Source organism: Oncorhynchus keta, chromosome 18, assembly GCF_023373465.1.
Source record: "Oncorhynchus keta strain PuntledgeMale-10-30-2019 chromosome 18, Oket_V2, whole genome shotgun sequence".
Taxonomy (NCBI): domain Eukaryota; kingdom Metazoa; phylum Chordata; class Actinopteri; order Salmoniformes; family Salmonidae; genus Oncorhynchus; species Oncorhynchus keta.
The window spans coordinates 10,772,663-10,793,157 of record NC_068438.1 but is presented as its reverse complement, the minus strand read 5'-3'; the positions used below and the strand labels follow the sequence as shown (position 1 = coordinate 10,793,157).

The 20,495-nt window shown below is 41.7% G+C and overlaps 1 long non-coding RNA gene across 1 annotated transcript in view; it reads left to right on the top strand.

Moving 5' to 3' along the window:
• Positions 1-7,021: 7,021 nt before the first annotated feature.
• Positions 7,022-20,495, top strand: part of LOC118397253 (uncharacterized) — a 35,695-nt gene continuing 22,221 nt past the window's right edge. Inside the window, exon 1 of the long non-coding RNA XR_004828387.1 lies at positions 7,022-7,075. This is a non-coding gene — a long non-coding RNA (uncharacterized LOC118397253). The remainder of the gene's footprint in view (positions 7,076-20,495) is intronic.

Genomic DNA, 20,495 nt, shown 5'->3' with positions numbered 1-20,495 from the left:
GAGAGACATGATCAATAGAGAGAAACTATCAATTGAGAGAGAATGAGAGAGAAATAATCAATTGAGAAAGAGAAGCCAGAGAAAGATGCCAGGGGAAAAAGAGACAGAAATAGAGAGAAAGAAGAGAGAGTGAGAGAAGACAAATAAGAGAAATAGAGAGAGACGAGAGAGCGAGAGTAGTAGTGAGAAAGTGAAATGGTCAATTGACAGAGAACGAGAGAGAAATAATGAATTGACAGAGAAGGAGAAATAAATAATCAATTGAGAAAGAGAAGCGAGAGAAAGAAGCGGGTGAAAAAGAGAGAAATAGAGAGAGAAGCGGGTGAAAAAGAGAGACAGAGAAAGAAAGAAGCGGGTGAAAAAGAGAGAAATATAGAGGAAGAAGAGAAAGAAAGAGGATGGAAATAGAGAGAGAGAGAAGCGAAATAGAGAGAAAGAGAGAGAGAAGAGAAATAGAGAGAAAGAGAGAGAGAAGAGAAATAGAGAGAAAGAGAGAGAGAAGAGAAATAGAGAGAAAGAGAGAGAGAAGAGAAATAGAGAGAGAGAGAAGAGAAATAGAGAAGAGAACTAGAGAGAGAAGAGAAATAGAGAGAGAGAGAGAGAGAGAGAGAGAGAGCGAGAGAGAGAGAGAGAGAGAGAGAGAGAGAAGAGAAATAGAGAGAGAAGAGAAATAGAGAAGAGAACTATAGAGAGAGAAGAGAAATAGAGAGAGAGAAGAGAAATAGAGAAGAGAACTAGAGAGAGAAGAGAAATAGAGAAGGGAACTAGAGAGAGAAGAGAGAAGAGAGAGAGAGAGAGAGAGAGAGAGAGAGAGAGAGAGAGAGAGAGAGAGAGAGAGAGAGAGAGAGAGAGAGATGAGAGAGAGACAGAAGAGAGAGAGAGAGAGAAGATAAATAGAGAGAGAGAGAGAGAGAGAGAGAGAGAGAGAGAGAGAGAGAGAGAAGAGAACTAGAGAGAGAGAAGAGAAATAGAGAAGAGAACTAGAGAGAAGAGAAATAGAGAGAGAGAAGAGAAATAGAGAAGAGAACTAGAGAGAAGAGAAAGAGAGAGAGAGAGAGAATATATATAGAGAGAGATAAATAGAGAGAGATGAGAGAGAGACAGAAGAGAGAGAGAGAGAGAGAGAGAGTAGTAGAGAGAAATGGAGAGAAAGAAGAGAGAGAAATAGAGAGTCAGAAGAGGTTGAGAGAGAGAGTGAGAGAGAACACAAACACAAACACACCCTACAGAGCCCCAGGACAACAGCACAATTAGACCCAACCAAATCATGAGAAAACAAAAAGATAATTACTTAACACATTGGAAAGAATTAACAAAAAAACAGAGCAAACTAGAATGCTATTTGGCCCTACACAGAGAGTACACAGCGGCAGAATACCTGACCACTGTGACTGACCCAAAATTAAGGAAAGCTTTGACTATGTACAGACTCAGTGAGCATAGCCTTGCTATTGAGAAAGGCCGCCGTAGGCAGACATGGCTCTCAAGAGAAGACAGGCTATGTGCTCACTGCCCACAAAATGAGGTGGAAACTGAGCTGCACTTCCTAACCTCCTGCCCAATGTATGACCATATTAGAGAGACACATTTCCCCAGATTACACAGATCCACAAAGAATTCGAAAACAAATCCAATTTTGAAAACTCCCATATCTTTTGGGTGAAATTCCACAGTGTGCCATCACAGCAGCAAGATTTGTGACCTGTTGCCACGAGAAAAGGGCAACCAGTGAAGAACAAACACCATTGTAAATACAACCCATATTTATGCTTATTCATTTTATCTTGTGTCCTTTAACTATTTGTACATTGTATATATATATATATATAATATGACATTTGTAATGTCTTTACTGTTTTTAAACTTCTGTATGTGTAATGTTTACTGTTAATTTTTGTTGTTTTTCACTTTATATATTCACTTTGTATGTTGTCTACCTCACTTGCTTTGGCAATGTTAACACATGTTTCCCATGCCAATAAAGCCCCTTGAATTGAATTGAATTGAGAAGAGAAAGAGAGAAGTGAAATAGATAGAGAGACAGAAGAGAACGAAAGAGTGAGAATTGAGAGAGAGAAGGAGAGATGCATGCTAGCCCACATTCTGAACTGCTGTGTTTCCAGATCAGTACAAAAAATAGCATCGGTGTAACGCTCGTCTGTGGTGGAAGAAGAGGAGGACCAATGCGCAGCATGGTAAGTGTTGATAATTTATTATCATGAACACAAAAACAAGCTAAGAGAACGAACGACACGAAACGGTCCTGTACGGTGAATACACAAAACACAGAACAGAACAACTCAAGGATGAAAACAGGCTACCTAAGTATGGTTCTCAATCAGGGACAACGATTGACAGCTGCCTCTGATTGAGAACCATACCAGGCCTCCTCAACTCATGCCCTGACCATACTAAAACAAAGACAAAACAAAGGAGCTAAGGTCAGAACGTGACAATCGGCAGTTCAGATTTTTTTCATTTTATTGCCGTAATATAGTTGCGTTGTTTAGTAAAACATGTATTTTTTAAACGTTTCAACAATGAATGATAGAATGACTCATCTATTTGACAGATAATCATCAAGGTAATTACAAAATGTAAAAATCAAGACTCTCCTTTCCATTGATTCCTTATAAAGTGAGGGAAAAAAGTATTTGATCCCCTGCTGATTTTTGTTTGCACACTGACAAAGAAATGATCAGTCTATAATTTTAATGGTAGGTTTATTTGAACAGTGAGAGACAGAAAAACACAAAAAAATATCCAGAACAACACATGTCAAAAATTTTATAAATTGATTTGCATTTTAATGAGGGAAATAAGTATTTGACCCCTATGCAAAACATGACTTAGTACTTTGTGGCAAAACCCTTGTTGGCAATCACAGAGGTCAGACGTTTCTTGTCGTTGGCCACCAGGTTTGCACACATCTCAGGAGGGATTTTGTCCCACTCCTCTTTGCAGATCTTCTCCAAGTCATTAAGGTTTCGAGGTTGACGTTTGGCAACTTGAACATTCAGCTCCCTCCACAGATTTTCGTTTGTTGATTGCATATTTTTTCCTACTTGGCTATGCTAATGAGCTATGTCTGCGGTGGTGGTTTGACATAAATATGTGCTATGTTTTCGCCGTAAAACATTTTAGAAATCTGACTTGCTGGCTAGATAAACAACTTGTTTATCTTTCATTTGAGCTATTTTACTTGTTAATGTGTGGAGGTTAAATATTTTTAGGAATATTTTTGCGCATTGTGCGTTATGGTAATGAGCTTGAGCTGTAGTCACGCTACCAGCAGAGGAATAAAACTCCCGAGCTGGTTAAACTGCTTTATTTTACCACTATAAACAATCTCTACTTGACCCACTGCTAGGCACCACCTCAGTCCAGATTATGAATATGTAGAGGGTGTTGATCAACATGCACGGAAGTCAAGCTGTCTGTTCAGCACCACCAGAAAGAGGCTAGAGAAGTCAGGACCCTGGACAGCTCTCAAGCAGCCTTGCGCTTACATCAGGGCCTATGCTCGCCATGTTCCCCAGACGAGTGGGATTACACAATCATTCTAGTGTAGCAAGGCAAAGTAGAAGTTAAGTTTTGAGTTCTAACAAGCAAACCTTAGAGAATACCACAAATATATTCTCAAAGTTCAAAGTCCCAATGTTAGAAACCTGGTTCCCCTCATTAAAACAGTTGTCCTGGCTGTCTTTACCCCTTGCTCTATCCAATGTAATGTATTGCAGTGTCTTGTTTCTTTAGCCAACAGTAATGGGCCCCTGAAAGTTGCACAGCCAATAGTGAAACATACTCAGGTAATAGCAATAAATTTACATCTTTAGATCCAACTTCTTTTGGCTACAGCAGTGTGCAAATGCACCGAGGGAGATTTGTTTCAATCATGATGTTTTTTCATGTTTATATTTGTAACGAATCTCTTCTTCGTCTGAGGATGAGTAGTCAAGATCGGACCAATATGCAGGGTGGTAAGTGTCCATATTAATTTATTAGAACTGAACACACAAAACAAAATAACAAAGTGAATGAAAGAAACGAAACAGTCCTGTCAGGTGAAACAACACACTAAACAGAAAATAACTACCCACAAATCCTAGTGGGAAAACAGGCTGGCTAAGTATGGTTCTCAATCAGAGACAATGATCGACAGTTGCCTCTGATTGGGAACCATACCAGGCCAAACACAGAAATACCAAACCTAGAACAAAAACATAGAATGCCCACCCCAACTCTCCACCCTGACCAAACTAAAACAGAGACATAAAAAAGGAACGTGACAATATTTCATACTATATACTTGAGTCATCAAAAGATATTCCTTCTGCTATTTTTCTGTGCACAGTGAATTGCAGCGTCAAAGTGCCACAGTATATTGATCAATGGTGGGTTTCAATCAGAAACCAGACCTCCTGGAACTGGTCATCTTGATCCACAAAAACTTTATGAAAAATCCTTCAGTGTCATTGTATCATTTTGTGAGCAGTTATTCATTGTATGTTTGTGAGCAGTGTCTGTGTCAGTCAATAACAAGGCTTCTAATTCCAGCTGTTTGAAGCCTGAACAACATAACAGCCACATGTCAGAGACCTTCCATGATCTACTGTCAGTCAGATGAAGACTCCTAAGTGCTTTACTCTGTATCTGCAATCAGTGTTTAAACATCATAGACATAAGTGTCTAAAGAGTCACAAATTGAAATCACATCATCGAGAGATGTGTAAAACATCTGAATTTAGAAACAAATGCTCTTAATGTTGATTGTGTGTTTACTAGGAGATACTAAGTACTTTGGAGAAAACTGAGAACATCTGCTTGGTTTAGCACAGGACCAATGCTCTTTAACAGATAAGTGAGGGCAAAAGTTTAATATTGGTGGACATTTCTAGGATTTGAGGTCTGTACGATGTGGCGGTATATGTTTTATTAATGCCTTATTTCTTTGGGACCAATTATTCTCCTTGTGCGGACAGTTATGCATACTAACAAAGACCGGCCTATGTGGTGCCTTAGTAACTGTTGCTTTGTAGAAGCCAGTCTGGTGCAGTTATTTCTCTAACAGTGTGTTGTGAAATCTGGGAATGTATAGTAATGTTTTTAAAATTGTATAAAACTGCCTTAATTTTGCAGCTAATGAGAATCCATAATAAACACAAATACAAATGAGCAAGGATAGGAAAGGGAGACGATTCTCAGATATTCATAGAATAATGTTCTGCCACTAAGAGATGGTTGGTTGCTACAGTATTACAGTACATTACCAATTTAAACTGACTCACGTGGGGAGGCTACTGCCACTGCCACAGTGGGTGTACAAGGTTGTGACTAGATGTGTGTGTTGCTCAGAACCACACAGGCAGCAGACCAGTATATCACAATGCTTTGAAACATATTCTCCATAGACCTACTGTATTGGTAATTAGATAGTTACTGAAGAATTTTTAATTTCATTAACAAGCCGCCATCCTGTCTTATAATTAATTACCCATTGTTAGACTAGTGTACGTGTTCACATTCTAGCGATGCAATAGAAAATGAATAAATCAACTGAAAAAGATGCCAAACTTAATATGGGGAATTATTTCCAATAATACCTTTGTCAAGCAGTAGTCAGAATTACAGTATACAGTCGTGGCCAAAAGTTTTGAGAATGACACAAATATTAATATTCACCATGTTTCTGCTTCAGTGTCTTTAGATATTTTTGTCAAATATGGAATACTGAAGTATAATTACATAAGTGTCAAAGTATTTTATTGACAATTACATGAAGTTGATGCAAAGAGTCAATATTTGCAGTGTTGACACTTCTTTTTCAAGACCTCTGCAATCTGCCCTGCCATGCTGTCAATTAACTTCTGGGCCACATCCTGACTGATGGCAGCTCATTCTTGCATAATCAATGCTTGGATTTTGTCAGAATTTGTGGGGTTTTGTTTGTCCACCCGCCTCTTGAGGATTGACCACAAGTTCTAAATGAGATTAAGGTCTGGGAGTTTCCTGGCCATGGACCCAAAATATTGATGTTTTGTTCCCGGAGCCACTTAGTTATCACTTTTGCATTATGGCAATGTGCTCCATCATGCTGGAAAAGGCATTGTTCATCACCAAACTGTTCCTGGATGGTTGGGAGAAGTTGCTCTCGGAGGATGTGTTGGAACCATTCTTTATTCATGGCTGTGTTCTTAGGCAAAATTGAGAGTGAGCCCCCTCCCTTGGCTGAGAAGCAACCCCACACATGAATGGTCTCAGGATGCTTTACTGTTGGTATGACACAGGACTGATGGTAGCGCTCACCTTGTCTTCTCCGGACAAGCTTTTTTCAGTTTCTGTTCATTTGCATGGCAAAGTGGGACTTTGCAATTAATTGCAATTCATCTGATCACTCCCCATAACATTCTGGAGTCTATAAATTGCCATCATACAAACTGAGGCAGCACAGTTTGTGAAAATGTAGATTTGTGTCGTTCTCAAAACTTTAGTCCATGACTCACAATGAGCTGAATACAAGCCACCTCAAGCTGACAATGAATAGCAAGAATGGAACAAGGAGATTGGAGAGGTACATCCCATAATACAGTACCTTCACTTGGCATTCCTTCAGTAACAGAAATACTACTTTTAGAGATAAACAAAAAATAATAAAGAAGCATAATCTTTTTATATATATATATATATTAGCATTCTCTTTATTCAGCATTTTCCAAAATAAACATACATAGACATACAACAAAAACATGAACAACTAATTCCTATATCCCCCTCCCCTCCCCGAGTCCCTAGAACCCTAACAGCACGTAGGACTCCCTCCCTCCCATCCCTCCCATCCCTTCCCCAGTCCCCTCCAATCCCTATTCCCCCAGAACTAGCTCGACAGATAAGCCTTGTGACGACACTCCCACTCTGTCTGCCGAATTCTTTCTCTTTGCTCTTGTTTTCCTTAATAGGATGTCGGTGGGCGGAGCCGGGAGAGACCTCAGTGAAATGGGACACACCTGGGCTTGGGTGTGTCCTGGGGATACATTTTTGGTTGTCCGGTGGTATTATCAAACAGATGCATTTCTGGGTAAGTATGCCAGGAGGCCTAATCAGTGTTAAGGTAACTGGTATGAGTATTTTGTTTGGGAGAAAATGTGGAGTTACTTTTAAACTCTGTAGGTGCTTTGTTTTCATCCTTTGTTACAGCATTTTTTGAATTGTGCTGTTTGGTAGGCCCAGTGTTGGTTGCCTTTTTGTTTGGTAAACTTGCCACTGCGGTGGATAGTTGGTTGTGTGCTGAGGGTTGCAGTGTGTCATTACCCACCGTGAATCTGCACAAAGACTAGCATTGAGTTATTGTAGGATTCCGGGAAGCTATCTATCGTGGTGAGGTGTGATTGGTCCTTTTCTTGTTGTGGTCTGGTGGAATGGTGTACTAAAGGCAGCTGTTGAAGATCGCTGAAAGGTTGACATGAGTGATGAATGTAAAAATGTTTTGTTAGGTTGATATTGATGGCCAAACTGATGGTAGACTCATAGGTACCACTGGGGCAGCTTCAGCTGAGACTCACCATCTCCACAGCCGTCTCCCCGTTTCGCTATAATGGCCACTCCGTTTGTTAGCCCTAGTAGTCTTTCTTCTGCACAGCAGAAACGGCTTCTGTTACAGCCAGAACATGATCGTGTTAAGCATGAAAAGGGAATTGGAATTTAAACAGGATTTGGTGCATGCTAAAAAAATCAAGCTGTAACAAGAGTGGCTAGAATCGTTTAGGGAAGGAAAGCTCACAGTAGAGTTTGCTTTGGGAAGGTGACCCTGATTTACCTAGGGGTCGCTCCTCTCTCGGTTGTGCCCCGGACGCATTGGATAACGTTAGAAACTTAAGGCTGTTGCCAAAATTTTCACGAGAAGGACCCTCAGATGTCATTTGAGCATGTTGCTGGAGCTAGGAGTTGGCCTGATTTTTAGATTGCACTTTAATGTTGCTGTGTGTTGACTGGTAAAGCACAGGAAGCATATTCAGCTCTTGGTGTAGCCGTGGAATCTGATTATGCTAGAGCAATTTAAGGACCCAATCCCTGGTCGAGTAGCCACGCACTTTAGCGAATGGAAAGTGAAGACTGTCTATGAAGCTGCGGTATTAGCGGAAAAGTATGTTTGGCAGAGCACCGTATTCTGTGTGAGTGGGGGGACTTTTGGAGAAATTTGAGCTCTGCCCACCGTGGAGTTATTGCTTTATTTCCGTATTGTCTCACACTTTAAGGGCTATGAGCCAGTTCGTAACAGCCTACATACAGAAATTGCAGTGAGGGAGAAATAAACTAAATCGATCAGTGTAAAATGTACAAACATCGAGATCAGGTCATATTTACACATGAGTAAGGTTTTAGATACATCAGTTGTTACTTATCACAAATCAACTTCGCTAACTTAGAGAAACAGCACAAAATAGATCCGTTTTAAAGCCCGACATCCAAAGTCACCCCAAATTCCACTCACCCTATGCAGCCGAATCTAGTAAGTCTATGAAGTCTCCCCAAACCTCCCCGAATACAGAGAAGGTTTCATCTCAATATTGTATATTATCCGTTGAGGTATCTTTTCACACAAAATGTACGAGGACAACTCCCCTTTCCACATGTGTTTGCACCGAGGGGAATTATTTAGTATCTACAACTGCTCATTTAACGAATGAGGATTCATATTGACTTATAGTTGTCAATAGACTCCTCTCCTAAAAGTACTAGGGAGGGAACTATTGAAATAGTCAGATGTCACTTGAGATGCAGTATGATCTGACGTATGACGTCCAAAACTTGAAATGTCAAAAACATATGAGGATCGCCACCTGTCTCACATCAAGGGCAGTATTTAGAGTGATTTGCGTTAATCTTATGAAGCCTCTCCAGGGTGACGTATACCCTGTGCAGCAAATTAAACTGCATCATTCTATGCATAATGCTAAAAGGCAACTGTTGGGCATTTAATAACAGTTGCTTCCATGTCTCTTCAATAATAAGGCCCCGGTGGTTTTGCCATTTAGAACATGCATTTAGGGCTTAATTTCCTATCAAGGTTTGTAGACCAGAGTATGTGCATGAAATGAAGCCCCCACTCGATCCTGCCATAGTTTGTCAGCTGTAGGTGAGGTCTAAGGTTGATCTACCTCCCTTTTGAAAAGCTATGTAGTGTCTGCACTGTAAATACTTGAACATGTTAGAATAATATGATATTAATGAAGAGAGAAATATTTTTGCAAAAGTCAGATAAGGAGACTGAATATAAAAGGTTAACGTTAGTATAGCTAGCTAAGTAGCCAAAGTTAGCTAAGAAAAACCAAGCAAATTGTCAGCTTTGCAAGCAAACATTAGCCAGAGCCAGCCAACCTGCCCATCATAATGTTATAATCAAAAGCAAATTATAATTAGACCCAGCCCCACGTTACTAAGCACACAAGGGCTTTAAATATTAAACCCAAATGTATCGGTAATTAGCCCTTCAATATGTTGGAATTAGCCAAGCCCTACCACAGTCCATAGTTAGGTATCAGTCAGCTAGCTAAGCGCCAACCAGCCATCAACAGGTAGCTGCTGGCCAGTAGCCACATCATAGTGAACAAAAGCCCAACAATACAAGATATTTAAGGACAATTTTATTTTATGTTGCCAGGCAGATATGGCTACTGAATATAAAACATAAATTAAACAATCAGCCAGTTGGTGGCCATATGGCCAGCCAGCCGTCAGTGAGATAAGCCACCTAAAATCGTAATGTTAGAGAATGACAGTAGCTAGCTAGCCAGCCCAGCAGCCTCTTGATTGGAGTGAATGCCATCTTCTTGTGGAGCGCTGGTGAGGGATCAGAAAAAAAATCATGACTTGGGACTCCCCAATCCCTATGTCCCCCTTTGCTCTAGATGCTTTGAGTATGCTGGAGTTTCCCTGTTAGCAGAGCAGCTTGATAACGAAAGCTCTGGCAGACCCTCCCTGACCGGGTGACCTTCTGTTGTGTACGGTGAGCCCTGTTGTGTACGAGGAGCTGAGTTGGGTAGGTTCAGGAGCTTTGGTAGCCATTCCTTTAGGAATGCAGTTATATTGCATCCTTCAACTCCCTCGAGGAAGCCTTTGATCTTGAGGTTGCTGCACCGCTGAAAATTTGTGAGGACATCAACCTTTTTCGCTAGCTTCTTGTCCGTTTCCTCCATCTTTGCATACATCCACAATTGCGGCCTCATGGTCAGAGTGCCTGGTTTCCAACTGGGTTAACTGCGGCCCGTTGGTCTTGGTGTAGTTTGCATGATTTCATCTACTTTGTTGAGTCGGGCAGATATTGTCTTGTATTTGAACGATGGCCTTATCCATCTCCATTTTGAACCCGGCAGGCACTGCCTCATTGTCCGTCTTTTACGGGGAGGCAGCTGAGGGTTTAGAAAGGTCTGTCTTTTTAGGAGACATCTTGTTTTGGAGCTGGTAAGCGACAGTGTTATGTCTACTTGCTTTTTTAGTAGGTTAACAGCAGAAATGTGGTTGCAAAGCTACTTGGTTTTCTTAGAGCTCTAGGCACAACGCGTCCTCTCAGTGTGCCGCCATTTTCCACCCCCAGAAGAATTCTTCAAACAAATGAAACATACAAGGACAGGGAAAAGTAAGATGTGACACACAGAGTAGAGATGTGTTTTTTCTCATGTTTTGTTTGCTCATAGTTTAGTCTTTTTAGAAGAAGGCTCATCTGAAATCTCAGACAGCCCAGAAAGTGATTTTGGGGGAACAAGGGAGGATGTAATATTTAATTTGCGGCAAACAAAGACCCAGATGTTCCTTTTACCAATCCTTTAATCTAGTTTATGTACAGGCAACAACTTCTCTCTGCACTCCTCCCTGGGAAAAAAAGAAATGTTTTGTGTGTAGGGCTTACCATTGAAGGAAAGAAACAAGGTGAACACAAATAGGAAATGAACTGCACTGGAGTGTCTCTCATACAACCGAGTGACGGCATTGTCCCACACTGCTGTTTGACTGATTGGAAGTGGTGGCCACAATGGGCTTGTAAAGAAGTCAGCCATGGGTCACTGATCTGCCCCAAAGCATCTCTCATGCTGAGATGCTCTCTGTAATGTGGTGGACTTGACAGAGACAGACAAATGTACCTGTACTGGCTGTGAATGTGACTGAGAACTTCCTCCCGGAGTTGGATTCTAGCTCTATCAAAGACATGATTTCCCCCCAGGTCAGTCAGGGGTTGAAGGTAATCAAGTAGACTTTAGGAAGTTAATGTAAGTTATAATTAGTTTCCTCGGGGAAAAGCTTCTCAACAGCAATTGTGTACCCTCTGTATATCTGTCATTTCCACTGTGCTGAATGTGAAGTCTAATAAAAAGAAGAATGTGAAGTAAATAGGTTTTACAAGTATAGTAGTTGTCTATTTCTGATGAAAACGTGGTGGTAAAAAAGCCTCCATGTGGTCTGTGTTGTTTTTACAGTGAAAAGTAAAGACGGTGTGTCTGGATTCTAAACAAACCATTCTGAAAACATGCTGTTTGAAAGCCGAAATCCATTAAATTCAGCCATTCACAGTAGCTACAGGTCTTCCCCTCTGTGATAAACAACACTGAACCTCAGTTAGGAAGACTTTGTGCAGGGAGTCTCATCCAGGGTACTATAATACTGTTGTGAACACTTAACGAGCATAACTCCAAATGCTATGATTTAAACCCATAAAGCTTCAGCAATATTGCCTCGCATTTGGAGGGTTTATTTTACAGATTGCATGTCTTAAATGATGAAACATTACATTTTCATAAAATGTATAGATATTATGTCGTGCCTGTGTTCCTGGAAAACTTCTAAACTAAACTGAAATGAGGTTTGGTCAGAAAGATTTTATTCAAAGCAAGACTTAAGTCAATGAGTCATAGCATATACTGGGCTAAACTACACTACACTGATGACACTTCTTTTATCATATTCTAGGTGGAAATGTCTATTTTCAAGAGCCATTTGTCAGTAATATTTCTGCTATCTTCCTTTCCTATCGCTAGGAAGGACAATAGCCCAGTATTGGGCTGATTTTTAAATGATTTGCATAGCATAAGTCTTTATTAGAAGCGTGGACTTCTAGGACATAGGCCAGGGATCATCAACTAGATTCAGCCATGTGCCCATTTTATTTTGAGCGGCTGGTCAAGAAGCCTGAACATATACTGTGCATTTGGAATGTTTTCAGACCCCGTGACTTTCAACATTTTGTTACGTTACAGCCTCATTCTAAAATGGGAAAAAAAAGTTTTGTTGTTGTTTTTTTACACAATACCCCATAATGACAAAGCAAAAAACACATTTTTGGAAAATGTAGCAAATATGTAAATGTGATATCTGTTAATTTTTATACAAGTATTTAGACCCTAGCGTGTTTTGTTGAAGCACCTTTGGCAGCGATTACAGCCTAACGTCTTCTTGGGTATGACGCTACAAGCTTGTATTTAGGAAGTTTCTCCCATTCTTCTCTGCAGATCCTCTCAAAGCTGTCAAGTTGGATGGGGAGCGTTGCTGCACAGCGACGTTTCAGGTCTCTCCAGAGATTCAAATTCGGGCTCTGGCTGGGCCACTCAAGGAGACTTGTCCCGAAGCCACTCCTGCGTTGTCTTAGCTGTGTGCTTAGGGTCGTTGTCCTGTTGGAAGGAGAACCTTCGCCCCAGTCTCAGGTCCCCAGCCTGCTCTGGAGCAGGTTTTCATCAAGGATCTTTCTGTACTTTGCTCCGTTCCTATTTCCCTCGATCCTGACTAGTCTCTCAGTCCTGACTAGTCTCCCGGTCACTGAAAAACATCCCCACAGCATGATGATGCTGACACCATACTTCACCGTAGGGATGGTGCCAGGTTTCCTCCAGACATGACGCTTGGCATTCAGGCCAAAGGGTTCAATCTTGGTTCTCATTGTCTCACCAGAGAATCTTGTTTCTCATTGTCCGAGTCCTTTAGGTCGCTTTTGGGAAAACTCCAAGTAGGCTGTCATGTGCCTTTTACTGAGGAGTGGCTTCCATCTGGCCACTCTACCATAAAGGCCTGATTGGTAGAGTGCTGCAGAGATGGTTGTCCTTCTGGTATGTTCTCCCATCTCCACAGAGAAGCTCTGTCAGAGTGGCCATTGGGTTCTTGGTCAACCTCCTTGACCAAGGCCCTTCTCCCCCAATTGATCAGCTCTAGGAAAAATCTTTGTTGTTCCAAACTTCTTCCATTTTAAGATTGATGGAGGCCACTGTGTTCTTGTGGCCCTTCGATGCTGCAGACATTTTTTGGTACCCTTCCCCAGATCTGTTCCTTGACACAATCCTGTCTCGGAGAACTACAGACTTTTCCTCGTGGTTTGGTTTTTGCTCTGGCATGCGCTGTCAACTGTGGGACCTGATATAGACAGGTGTGATATAGACAGCCTTTCCAAATCATGTCCAATCAAGTGAATTTACCACAGGTGTACTCCAATCAAGTTGTAGAAACCTCAAGGATGAACAATGGAAACAGGATGCACCTGAGCTCAATTTGAGTCTCATAGCAAAGGGTCTGAATTCTTATGTAAATAAGGTATTTCAGTTTATTTAATAGATTTTTTAAAACTTCCTTTTCACTTTCTCATTCTGGGGTATTGTGTGTAGATGGATACAAAAAAATGTTAGTCAGTTTTATAATAGGGCTGTAACGTCAAAATGTGGAAGATGTCAAGTGGTCTAGACACTTTGCAAATGCAATGTAATTACAAATCATTTGTAGACTACAAATTGACCGCAAGAAGCTCAAACTGATAGTATTTGACTAAAACAATTTCAAACCTTGCTTACATTTGTATATTCTATTAAAATGTATATTATATTCTATTAAAATGACTTGTAGCTGATTTGCTGGTGTTTTTCAGTCCAACAATACATGTTACTTTTAGTTTTTTTGCTGAACTTTGGGTGTTAAATAAAATGACTGTGGACCTGGCCACCAGTTGGGGAACCTTGACATAGACTTTGAGCTCGAACAGCCCTATTGTCGCCAGCCACCCTGTTTATCTGAAAATGGCTCAATAAGGAAGCTTGGCAGTCTGATTTTATAATAAGCAGAAAGTGTTCAGAGATGGTGGACACACACACACACACACTACATCACAGGCTACCATTAGCACTCCTCTCTAAGATTTGGCTGGCCTCCGACACAATCCGTGTCTCAAGGCTTATAAATCCTTAACCTGTCTCCTCCCCTTAATCTGCACTGATTGAAGTGGATTTAGCAGGTGACAACAAGAGATCATAGCATTCACCTGGTCAGTCTCATGGAAAGAGCAGGTGTTCCTAATGTTTTGTAGCTTAAGGCATAATGTAATATCTCACTATCAGCAATGTCAACGCAGGTGATAACTACGATGGTTAAATGTCACTATTTTGACATTCTAATAATACCATGTCAGCTAAGAGTTACCGTTCTTGTAGTGATGTCTTAATCTGCAATGTGATTGCGTGTCACATTCTTCCGTTTCTCTAAGAAAGGCAAAAGGCCAATGAGCCTTGTCACTGATCTTGTAAATGTCCATAATGAACTCAATCAACCCTTTTGCTGTATCTATTCAAAACAAAAGACACTCCCACATTTCTCTTTCCCCGCATAGCGAAAAGCAACAGAGCTGCTGCCCTTGATGTACACAGACCGTAATCATGCAGCTCCGGAAATCAGTACACACTGTGTCTGGGTCCAAAATGGCACCGTATTCCCAATACTAATGGTCTAAAGTAGTTTCATATATATATATATATATATATATATACATGTATGTATATGGGAAAAGATACCATTTCAGATGCAGCAAGTGTTTTTTTATTGGGCCACTCTGTAGTCTGCAGCGGTAGATATATGATGAATTGTTGAGGAGCTCGTCTTCCACGTAACGGTCATCTGCAATTCAAATCTGTGAACCGCAACGATAGAATTATTCCAAAGATCCTTGTTGCACAGTTTTGGAATAGCTCTATCTTATCGAGGCAATCTCTCCAAAGCTATTGTCTTGTTCATTCCTGCGCTGAATTTGTTTTGTCCCAACTAATTTTATTCCATTTAATCTCAGGCTTCAGGTGGACTTTCTCGACCTCTGTTCTCAAGTTAACCCGTTCGACACTCTACAGAAGGGGAACCTGGAGACAGCAGTGCCATCGTATGGTGGCCAAAAAAACAAACATCTGTCCAAAATATTCCAATGACTGTGCTATGACTGATACCTAAAGGACTTCAGCTCATTCTGATAGGCACAAAGGTTGTTTTTGACAGTTGGAAGTAGTCAGACTGAGTTTCACTGAATTGCTGAAGTGGTTTAACGAATGCAGCAGCTATTATAAGCACTGTTGGATACCAGAGGGTCTAGGAATTATGATGAACCAGACACTTCAGTGCAGTGTTGTCATTGTTAGGCTTACCCACTCGTTTTAAAGGCGAGATATTGTAATCAATATGATTATTATTTACTAGTTTTTATGTTTACACAAAATGATTACAATCACTGAGACAAGGGGCACCCTTGTCGGGTCATATAGTGAAAGTGTGTCTGCCTGCTCCAATGGAGAGAACTTATAAATACATTGATGAAGCTGCCTCAAATGATTTAAGTACAGTCCTCCGTGTACATTTCAGTGTATTTTCACCCGCAGCTTGAAGTGGAATCCAATCCTTCCTGACAAAGCAGAGTCACCAGAAGTCTGCAGTCCAATTTCAAACAGCTCCGTTGTGTCTCAGGGTCACACTCCCCGACAGTCAAGATTTTCAATTAGATATTTTATGACAAGAACAATGAGCCATCTGTGTAATCCGTGCAGTCAGCTGGTCTGCGAGCTCCTTACTCATTTCAGCTTGCATTATGCAGAGATTGCCTTAAACCACCTTTCCCAAATAAATCTTCCCAAAGTCAAAGGGGACGACTTAAATGGTGGAAAAACAGTAGATTATGATAATACGCTACGGAAAAATGGCACTAAATTCCACAGCCAGAGAGAGTTGGCCTTTTCAAGTTTTCATCAATCAATTTAATTTGCTTTTGCTGGGTGATAAGAGCTGTCATTTAAATGACTCACCCCTCATACATTGACTGAATCATAGATACAAAATGTACCCAGAACTATTTCTATCCGATATCTCGTTGGCTATTTATAATTCAACCATGGTTGGCACATCAAGGCTGTGTCCTGTATACATATTGACCCATGCTATTCAGACACGCCCCCCTGAATAAACTCCCGAACACAGTCCTCCTCACATTCCATCCCTGTCATGTTATGACAGAGACTTATGCAGCCAGTCAGTGCATCTGGCCTGAACCAGCTCCATCATCGCCATTCGCCAGAGAAGCAGTATATCATGGACTGGATGATACAGCTTAACTCTGCAACATGCCACAGCAAATAGGTTGAATTTATGACTGTTGTGTGGGGCTGAAATAGCCTAAGCAACATTCCTGCCCATGTTGATTTGTGCATGAGGCTTCTCTGGCAGACACCATATGCCCATGATTGAACGAGTTACCCTCTGCATGGCTGTTGAGGGGCCATTAGGCCGCTGCCGTGACAGACCCCTGGGCGTCTTCATGCTATTCGGCCCCAGATCTTGGTAGCTGACAATGGCCCTAACAGTGACCCAGTCTGCCTCTTGTCACACCTCATAAACCATGGGCTGCTCAAAGAGAGGAGAGAGATTGTCACCTCTCACCAGTCTCCCCACACTGCCGCGGTGACATTAGCCATGGTCATTTTTGGCTGCAGGCAATAAGATAATGGGCCAGTATTAGTGAGGTGTAAAATACGGTAAATCCTTCTACAATAATCACCGTGTGACTAAAGGCATGGCTTATAGTTCAACTACAATATATTTATGGAGGTTGCCGATAGGCATCTGTTGCTAGGCTGACGCTTTACTGTTAATGCTTTTCATTTCACCTTGTTGAGGAGACAAACTGAATTATCACGAGCAGGGTAACGAGGTGAAAGGGAAGAACATCTAGAGGGCAGACACCTAAGCAGTGTGTGCGTTTATGCATGCGTGTGTGGATCCAGATATGTTTGAGTTTGTAAAGATGTAAACATGGTACTCTTCAACCCCATCGAACACCTTTGGTATGAATTGGAACGCCGACCGAGAGCCCGGCCTAATCGCCCAACATCCTTGCCCGACCTCATTAATCCTCTTGTGGCTGAATGGAAGCAAGTCCCTGTAGCAAGGTTCCAATATCTAGTGAAAAACCTTCTCAGAAGAGTGGAGGCTGTTATAGCAGCAAAGGGGGGGACCAACTCCATGTTAATGCCCATGATTTTAGAATGTTTAGATGTTTGACGAGAAGGTGTCCACATTCTTTTGATCATGTAGTGTTTTAGTTTGTAAGGATGTAAACAAAGCCCCAGGGCTTGGTCCTCCTGTCAATGATAAGGTTGATTTGTTGTGTTGATGTTAGCTGTGTGTTTATCACAGACACACAGTGAGCCTCAGAGACAGGCCAGACGCCAGTCTCCCTCTGTATGGGGGAGGAGCCAACAGAGTCAAGTGACTAATGATAACAGACGAGCACATCACCAGGCCCTTCCTCAGTTCACCCATATTGATGCAGGCCGGCCGTGTCACTGCCTACATAGTTAAGCGGTCAGTGTGACTTTCTGAAACGTGCCTACTTTGACCACATACAGAAGGAACGCCACACGCCACCGCCAAGTACCTCTCGTCTGACAGTGTCAACAGTCATACCTGGGCACCGTCTGACGTGCTAATCGCCTGTGTCCCTCTTCTGGAAGACTCCTGGTTAAGACTGATGGCTGTTAAAATCCTCCCTGGGATCCTGACAGGTTTATTTCAGGTCTCCTCTCGGTAAACAAAAGTGTCAAGGCTGACCGATGGTGATAGATCCCAGAGTGACAGAGGTGTGACGCTTTTGTGTATTTGTCAGTGAGTGCAGGGGAGATTGTGTGAGCATACATGTGTTTGGGTCATGGCAGTGTACATGAGAGAAGGTATAGGACTGAAAGGATGTATAGGCCGTTAGATTATGGGAGATACACTTTTGTACTCACAGTGAGTATATGGCTACGTGCGTTTGTCTATGCGTGTGTATTTGCAGGTGCATGAGTGTGCATGTCAGAGTGTATGTGTATGTATGAAAAATGGAGTGCTTAGCACTGTCAGAGGGGGCCGTGGCAGATGTGGCCCTGTCAGGTGGGGGAGCGCTATTCTGGTGTCACAATTTATCAGCGTCCCTAAGGTGGCTAGCCCACATATCATCCACTCTAGGATCTAAACACATGTACGTACAGACGCGCTAGCTTTAATTAGCAGGCTGTCTACGGGGACTAACTGGGGATGGCACTTGTCACCAGGTTTACTCTGGAGCCTGTCGTGTTCCTCAGATGCTCTGCCATGATTACCAGCCCCTGCACCCACACATTTGTTCACCTTCAACATCTCCGCTCTCCTACTGTTTTACTCTCAGGCTGTCTGATATGGACCTGCTATGGACCTTCCTTCACTCAGTATGCTGACTAACAACAGCCTGTTAATATGAAAGCTCATGTGAATGACTGACCGGGACCATATTGTCAAATATTGGTCCATGAGTCTTCCTTCATTTTGTCACTGTGTATTCTGTCACTGTATATATTATTCTCTTGATGATGGGAATACTTTTGATTGTTGTCAGTAATCAATTGGCAGAGCGCTTCATCCCAGGAGGAGTATCGCAATTCTTCTAAAGTTAATTAGCTTTGGTTCACCACACAGTCAGGTTTGTAACAGAATGTGTGTGGCCTCTTTGAGGTTTACCGATTCTGCAACATGCGAGTCGTCCTAAGTCAATACTAACCATGTGTCTATAGTATTTAATCTTGAGAGGCTGGGAGGGGGGGATAACGATCACTGGCAGGTTAAGGGCATATTGAATTTGATAAGGAATAGATCATTTGTCAATACATTTCAAGTTGCAGATGGGTTGTGTCGTAGACATTCAGTGCTCAGAGATTTGGTCATTTCTTCAAACAATCATCTTTATTTAATATTGATTTAATTACTGCAATAATGAGGCTGGTCGAGTTTTTCCTTGCCACAGTGCTTCGACATCTGCATTGCTTGCTCTTTGGGGTTTTAGGCTGTGTTTCTGTATGTGCACTATGTGGCATCTGCTGATGTAAAAGGGGCTTTATAAATACATTTGATTGACTTCACTCGCCGACTAAGCGAGTGCAGTAAGTTAGCCTTACTGCAAGAACACACCCATAAATAACTAAAGATTCTCCCCAATTTCGTGATATCCAATTGCGATCCAATTACGACCTTGTCTCATCGCTGCAAGTCCCCAACGGGTGAGGTCGAATGTCGGGTTTCTGAACCTCCTGAAATTTGGGGACCTTATTAGATTTGTTTTATTCAATTCATTCTAGTATGAGAATGGCAGCCCCTATCTGCAAAGCAGGGAGTCTGCGGAAAGCTGAGGTTCTTGGCTATTGATCAGTGCCTTCAGATCTTTGGTGTAACTTACTATGATACAGTTGAAGTCAGAAGTTAACATACACTTAGGTTGGAGTCATTAAAACTAGTTTTTCAACCACTCCACAAATGTCTTGTTAACAAACTATAGTTTTGGCTTCTCGGTTAGGACATCAACTTTATGCAAAACACAAGTAATTTTCCCAACAATTGTTTACAGACAGATTATTTCACTTTTAACTCACTGTATCACAATTCCAGTGGGTCAGAAGTTTACATACACTAAGTTGACTGCCTTTAAACAGCTTGGAAAATTCCAGAAAGTTATGTCATGGCTTTAGAAGCTTCTGAAAGGCTAATTGACATCATTTGAGTCAGTTGGAGGTGTACCTGTGGATGTATTTCAAGGCCTACCTTCAAACCCAGTGCCTCTTTGCTTGACATCATGGGAAAAATCTAAAGATATCAGCCAAGACCTCAGAAAAAAAATTCAGACCTCCAGATGTCTGGTTCATCCTTGGGAGCAATTTCCATACGCCTGGAGGTACCACGTTCATCTATACAAACAATCGTTGCGCAAGTATAAACACCATGGGACCATGCAGCCGTCATACTGCTCAGGAAGGAGACGCGTTCTGTCTCCTAAAGATGAACGTACTTTGTGCGAAAAGTGCAAATCAATCCCAGAACAACAGCAAAGGACCTTTGTGAAGATGCTGGAAGAAACAAGTACAAAAGTATCTATATCCACAGTAAAAATGAGTCCTATATCGACATGACCCGAAAGGCTGCTCAGCAAGGAGGAAGCCACTGCTCCAAAACCGCTATTAAAAAAGCCAGACTGCACATGTGGACAAAGATTGTATTTTTGGAGAAATGTCCTCTGGTCTGATGAAACAAAAATATAACTGTTTGGCCATAATGACTAACGTTATGTTTAGAGGAGAAAGGGGGAGGCTTGTAAGCCCAAAGAACACCATCCCAACCGTGAAGCACGGGGGTGGCAGCATCATGTTGTGGGGGTGCTTTGC